Source organism: Neofelis nebulosa, chromosome 15 (genome assembly GCF_028018385.1).
Source record: "Neofelis nebulosa isolate mNeoNeb1 chromosome 15, mNeoNeb1.pri, whole genome shotgun sequence".
Classification (NCBI taxonomy): Eukaryota; Metazoa; Chordata; class Mammalia; order Carnivora; family Felidae; genus Neofelis; species Neofelis nebulosa.
This window is the reverse complement of record NC_080796.1, coordinates 5,993,534-5,999,098: the sequence shown is the minus strand read 5'-3', so window position 1 is coordinate 5,999,098 and position 5,565 is coordinate 5,993,534. Positions and strand designations below refer to the sequence as shown.

At 49.7% G+C, this 5,565-nt stretch overlaps 1 long non-coding RNA gene across 1 annotated transcript; it reads left to right on the top strand.

Moving 5' to 3' along the window:
- Positions 1 to 317: 317 nt before the first annotated feature.
- On the top strand, positions 318 to 2,722 carry LOC131495973 (uncharacterized). The gene is made up of 2 exons (XR_009254229.1): positions 318 to 637; positions 2,433 to 2,722. It is a non-coding gene; the product is annotated as an uncharacterized LOC131495973 (long non-coding RNA).
- Positions 2,723 to 5,565: the final 2,843 nt, after the last annotated feature.

The window sequence follows — 5,565 nt, the reverse complement described above, 5'->3', positions numbered from 1 at the left end:
GGGCTGGGGAAAAGTGTTCCAAGACAGAAGGAACCCCCCCGGGCAAAGGCCCCAAGGCGGGTGCAAGAGAGTCAAATTCTGGACGTTCCAACTCGGAGGCCTGCAGCTCAGGCATGTTTCGGTTCCAGCTCAGACCCAGACTGGACTCTCTTCCAGAATGACTGATTTGCTGGCCTTTCTGTCTCCCCGCCTCAGCCCTGCAGACTCTTCCCCTCTGCACACTGCCCCCCGCCCCCACCGGGGGCATCGCAGGGGTCATGAGGGAAGACTGCAGCCTGGAGGCTGACAGGACTTGCCTCCTCCTCTGTCACATCACCTGGGGTGACCCTTCGCCTTGGCAATGGCTGTTGGGACGGGTTCCCAGGTTCGACCCTGCTCCCCGGCCTCGTGCTTCACTCGTGTTGCCTGGTTTCCCAGCCATGCCTCCCTTGCCTGCCCAGATGCCCATCGCCCAGGAAACCAACCCCCTGCACAAATTCCTCTTCGTTAGCATAACTGGTGTTGCTTCTTATTCCTGGCTGGAGCTTGACTGATAAAGGGGCCAGAGAGAACTTTCCTGAAGTCACCAACCACGTTTTATTTGGCTCCGATTGCAAGCACTCAGCACAATCCCAGCAGGTGACAGTGCCCAAACAAGGTTTGTCGAACGAATAAGGCAAAAATATCCTCTCTATGCACCAGCTAAGTAAATTGAGACCAGTGCCTGAAGGCGTGACATCCAACCCCAACTTGCTCATTAAGCTCTCAGAAAGCCACCTTCTTCGGCAGAGCAAATGCAAGGTCTCCTTGTGAGCAGCACCCCCTGCCTGAACCCCTATAAAAGAACATCTTTTCTTTTATATTCATGCACTAAGGAAATACCACACCCCACTTTATTTTTGTATTTTATTTTTTTATTTTTTTAGAGAGAGTGTGTGTGAGCCAGGGAGTGGGGCTGCGGGAGAGAGAGAGAGAGAGAGAGAGAGAGAGGATCTCGAGCAGGGTCCACACTCAGCAAGGAGCCCAATTTGGGGCTCCATCCCATGACCCTGGGATCATGACCTGAGCCAAAATCAAGAGTCAATGCTCACCCAGGTTCAGTCGACATTCTTTATCAAAGCTTTTTTTTTTTTTTTTTTTTTTTTTTTTTTTAATTTTTTTTTTCAACGTTTTTTATTTATTTTTGGGACAGAGAGAGACATAGCATGAACGGGGGAGGGGCAGAGAGAGAGGGAGACACAGAACCGGAAACAGGCTCCAGGCTCCGAGCCATCAGCCCAGAGCCGGACGCGGGGCTCGAACTCACGGACCGCGAGATCGTGACCTGGCTGAAGTCGGACGCTTAACCGACTGCGCCACCCAGGCGCCCCATATCAAAGCTTTAATCTATGATGAAGTCATCCTGGAAAACTCAGACTGCTTTGGGTCCGGTAACAAGCAGAGGAGAGACAGGATTTTGACACAGAATACTTTTTTTAAATGTTTATTTATTTTTGAGAGAGAGAGAGAGAGAGAGCACAACAGGAGAGGGGGCAGGCTCCAGTCTTCGAGCTGTCCGCACAGAGCCTGACGTGAGGCTCCATCCATGAACCGCAAGACCATGACCTGAGCCAAAGTCGAGTGCTAACCTACTGAGCCCAAGGTGCCCCCACACAGAATACTTTTGATGCACTTTTACATCTTAGCTCTGTCTCGACACAAGATCCCTTTTTTGGATTGCTATAACATCCTCCAGACTGGATTCCTTGCCACTAGCTTGGGACACACAGCAATTGCTGTCCGGTATTTGTCCAAATCTCTCTTAACTAATTCACACAGCTTCATCACTTACTAGCTGTGTGGCCCTCGTAATTTGGTTAACCTCTCTGTGCTTTGGTTTCATTATCTTCAAATGGGGACAACGATAGTACCTATCTCATAAAATTGGTATAAGGTCTAAATAAGTTAATGTAGACAAGTACTTAGGACAAAATGAAACATGTGATGGCCATCATTGCTACACTTGAAAACGCTGTTATCCTCATGTTGCTTTGGGGATAAAATGCAATTGTGTAGCAGATATGGGTTTTCCTACTAGGAACCTCCAGCTATCTTTGCAGACTCACCCTCCACTTTTTCCCTCTCTACTACCCATCGTTACCTGTCTCCTCACCCCTCTGACAAAATCTACTTCCTTGCTAGAAGGTTCCGAGGGATGGACTTTCTAGCACCACTGTCTTCCCAGTCTTTTCTTATTGAGTGTCTTCATGTGTTTTTCTCGGCACTGGAATGTTCTCCTTCTGCCTCTCCCTCCACCACACATCCCTACTCGACCCTCAAGCCCCTCCCAGATGTGACTTCATAGAGAGGAAACGAGTCATGTCCTCTAGGCCAATGGGAGACTTCATACCTGATGAGTCAATAGCCCCCCTGTGCACCACCTCACACAGTTACATACTTGTCTCTCCTTGCAGGAATCTTCCATCCCTGAAAGGCAGGAAATATACCCCAAAAAGAGGACTCCGGTGCCCACTATGTGTTCAGTTAATGAACAAGTAAATGAACTGATCGAGTAAGAGCAACTCAGAACGGACAGAGGCGTAGAGACCTTCACCTGCTGCCTTGTTCACCTGCCGCCTTGTTCACCTGTCACCTTCACCACCTGCTGCTTTCACCTGCCGCCGTTGCCTACTGCTTGCTTGACAGTAGGTGAGCCTTTGGGCCAGGTCACTTGTGATGCAAATAAACTCTAATTGGACCCCAACGTTGTCAGTTCATCCTACTACTTTTTAAAAAATTATGCTACAAAGGTGTATAAATACACAGCACGTACTAGAAGTTGGTCCTCAAGATGATTAGTTTTGTACAAGTTCACAGCAGGGAAGCTCAATACACTAGTGTTTCACGCAAGGGTCGTTCCTCCAAAGGGGTCTGAAAAATGCAAATGTAACCTATTCCTCTTACTACAAAAGTCAAACTCGGAGGAAGAAGGATAAGGTGGTGGGAGAAGAGAGGCGAGTGCTCCAAGTTCAGGGCTACGAAAATGCCAGGAGAACCAGAAACAAGAGATAATCAGCAGTGAGGTGCTAGGGGGAGGTGAGTCCAGGGGGAGGTGCATCTAGGGGCAGGTGAGTCCATGGGGAGGTGAATCCAGGGGGAGGTGAGTCCAGGGGGAGGTGAATCCAGGGGCAGGTGAGTCCAAGGGGAGGTGAGTCCAGGGGGAGGTGAGTCCAGGGGGAGGTGAATCTAGGGGCAGGTGAGTCCAGGGAGAGGTGAATCCAGGGGGAGGTGAATCCAGGGGGAGGTGAATCCAGGGGGAAGTGACTCTAGGGGCAGGTGAGTCCAGGGAGAGGTGAGCCAAGAGGGAGGTGAACCCAGGGGGAGGTGAGTCCAGGGGGAGGTGAATCCAGGGGGAGGTGAATCCAGGGGGAGGTGAATCTAGGGGCAGGTGAGTCCAGGGAGAGGTGAGCCAAGAGGGAGGTGAACCCAGGGGGAGGTGAGTCCAGGGGGAGGTGAATCCAGGGGGAGGTGAGTCCAGGGGGAGGTGAATCTCGGGGCAGGTGAGTCAAGGGGAGGTGAATCTAGGGAGAGGTGAATCCAGGGCAGATGAGTCCGGGGGGAGGTGAATCCAGGGCGGTGGGGGGTGAATCTAGGGGGAGGTGAATCCAGGGGGAGGTGAGCCCAGGGGGAGGTGAATCCTTCTCCTCCCCTTCCCCCTCCAGGTTCCTGAGACCCATCCCTCAAGAAAAGGTGCCACTTGGGAAGGACGGCTTCTAGGCACACCACAAACAAACTGAAAAGGCTTGAAATGATCCAAACAATGGGTGCCCTGTCTCATGCCTCCATAAGGTTTAAGCCTGGCATTGTTCCAGGCCACGTCCCCCCAGCAACCTTTCCCTCCTGGCTGGACTGTTTCCCCACCTGCGGTCCACGCGGGCTTTCTCCCTTTCTCCAAGGGCTTGGGAGGACAGTCTTGACCCGAATGATTTGGGAGCCTGACTCGAAAAAATCAATTCTGGCAAACTGAGCTCAGAGCATCCACAATATGCAAACCCTGTCTGGTGGGGACTGACGGCTCTCTCTGCTTCTGCACAGCTATTTGCTAGTTTAATGCTTCAGCACCTTTATTGTGTGGTCCCCTCCACCCACCCTGTGACTGTCTTTGTGTGAACTGTGGGCTTTGCTCTTGGGCTCTCCGGGTTTGTTTTGGTTTGGTTTGTCTTGTTTTTCTGAACCTCACCCGGAGGTCAGTGATTCTTAACCTTATTTCAGTTGTGGCTCCTTTTGAGAACGTGATGAAGGATATACATCCATCCCCACAAGACAAAGCGCGCACAGGCATGTACACGCACGATTTTGCAAACAATTTTAGTGTGCTCGTGGAAATCTCTCCGTTTGGGTCTTATCATACAAAACCGTAACTATATAGACAAAGTTGACCCAATATATCAGAGACAGAGTATACCCTATGTTTTTAAAGTCTTTGTGATGAATGGCTCAGGAGTTCACTGGGGTCAGGTTTTGTGAGACGGCTTCTCAGAAACACACACTGTTGGAGCCAACCCAGTGAGTCTCCTCACCCTGGCGATTTTCGTGGTTTGCGGAGTGAAAGATCCAGGCTTCACCTATTTATCTAAAGGAATGCCAACGAGTCCGCAAGTTTTGCCTAAGCGTCCCCTTTTCTACTACCAAAACATAATTTGAAGTAGTTCTTTCTTTTGAAAAAATTCGTGAATAGTTTACACTCGATCCTCTGTGCTCATGCCTTTCCTGCATCATACTTCTTTTATCCGGAGGTGAGGAAGAAGGAAACACAATCAGGGTAAGAACATCAGATAGCATCTGTGCAACTGTGTGATGAGCCACGCTGTTGAAACCCTCATTCTCATGTAGAACAATCTTGAGGCGTGAAGAACTTAATGGTGCCGTGATAATTACAGAGGGTTATAATTACTTTTTCATTGTGATTGTCCATTAATTTGAGAATGATAGTTTATAAGTGCAGTGGGGCACTTTACAGAGACACTTTTACATTTATGTATGGAAAGATAAATCTGAAGAAAATAGTACTTTAAAAACCAGTATCAAAGCCTTCTTGATAACACCTGCTATCAACTCCCAAGCCACTCTTTAAGTCTCTTTGGATCAGAAAATTCCTGAGTAAAAGGAGGGTAGGTGGGAAAGAGCAGTAAGTAGAAAGAAATGTTCCAACGTTTTGAAACAAATTCAACACTCCTGAGCATGTGTGCATTCTTCCTGGAGAACGCGAAGCGAGGCTGGAGCGTGAAGATGCCTCAGGAAAATAAGGGAGCAGAGGCCCAGGGCCGTTCCTGAATCTTAAGAGGGAGGGATCTGGTTGGAACAGGCTGGGGGGCTTTTCCTGGAGCTGTTTCCAAAGCAAGGATGTGGCTTTCTGAAGCTATAACAAGTCCCGGCCCTAGATTTTACTTATTTGGGGCGTGGGTGTCCCCAAAATCCCTCTCTGGAGCTTCTGCTACAAGCTTTTCTGCTCCTTCAGTCCCACTCCTCTCAGAAATAACTTGCTACCACCCCCGTCCCACCCCTTGCCCGAGCCATGCGATGGTTCCTGTTGTTCTCCCGACCCCT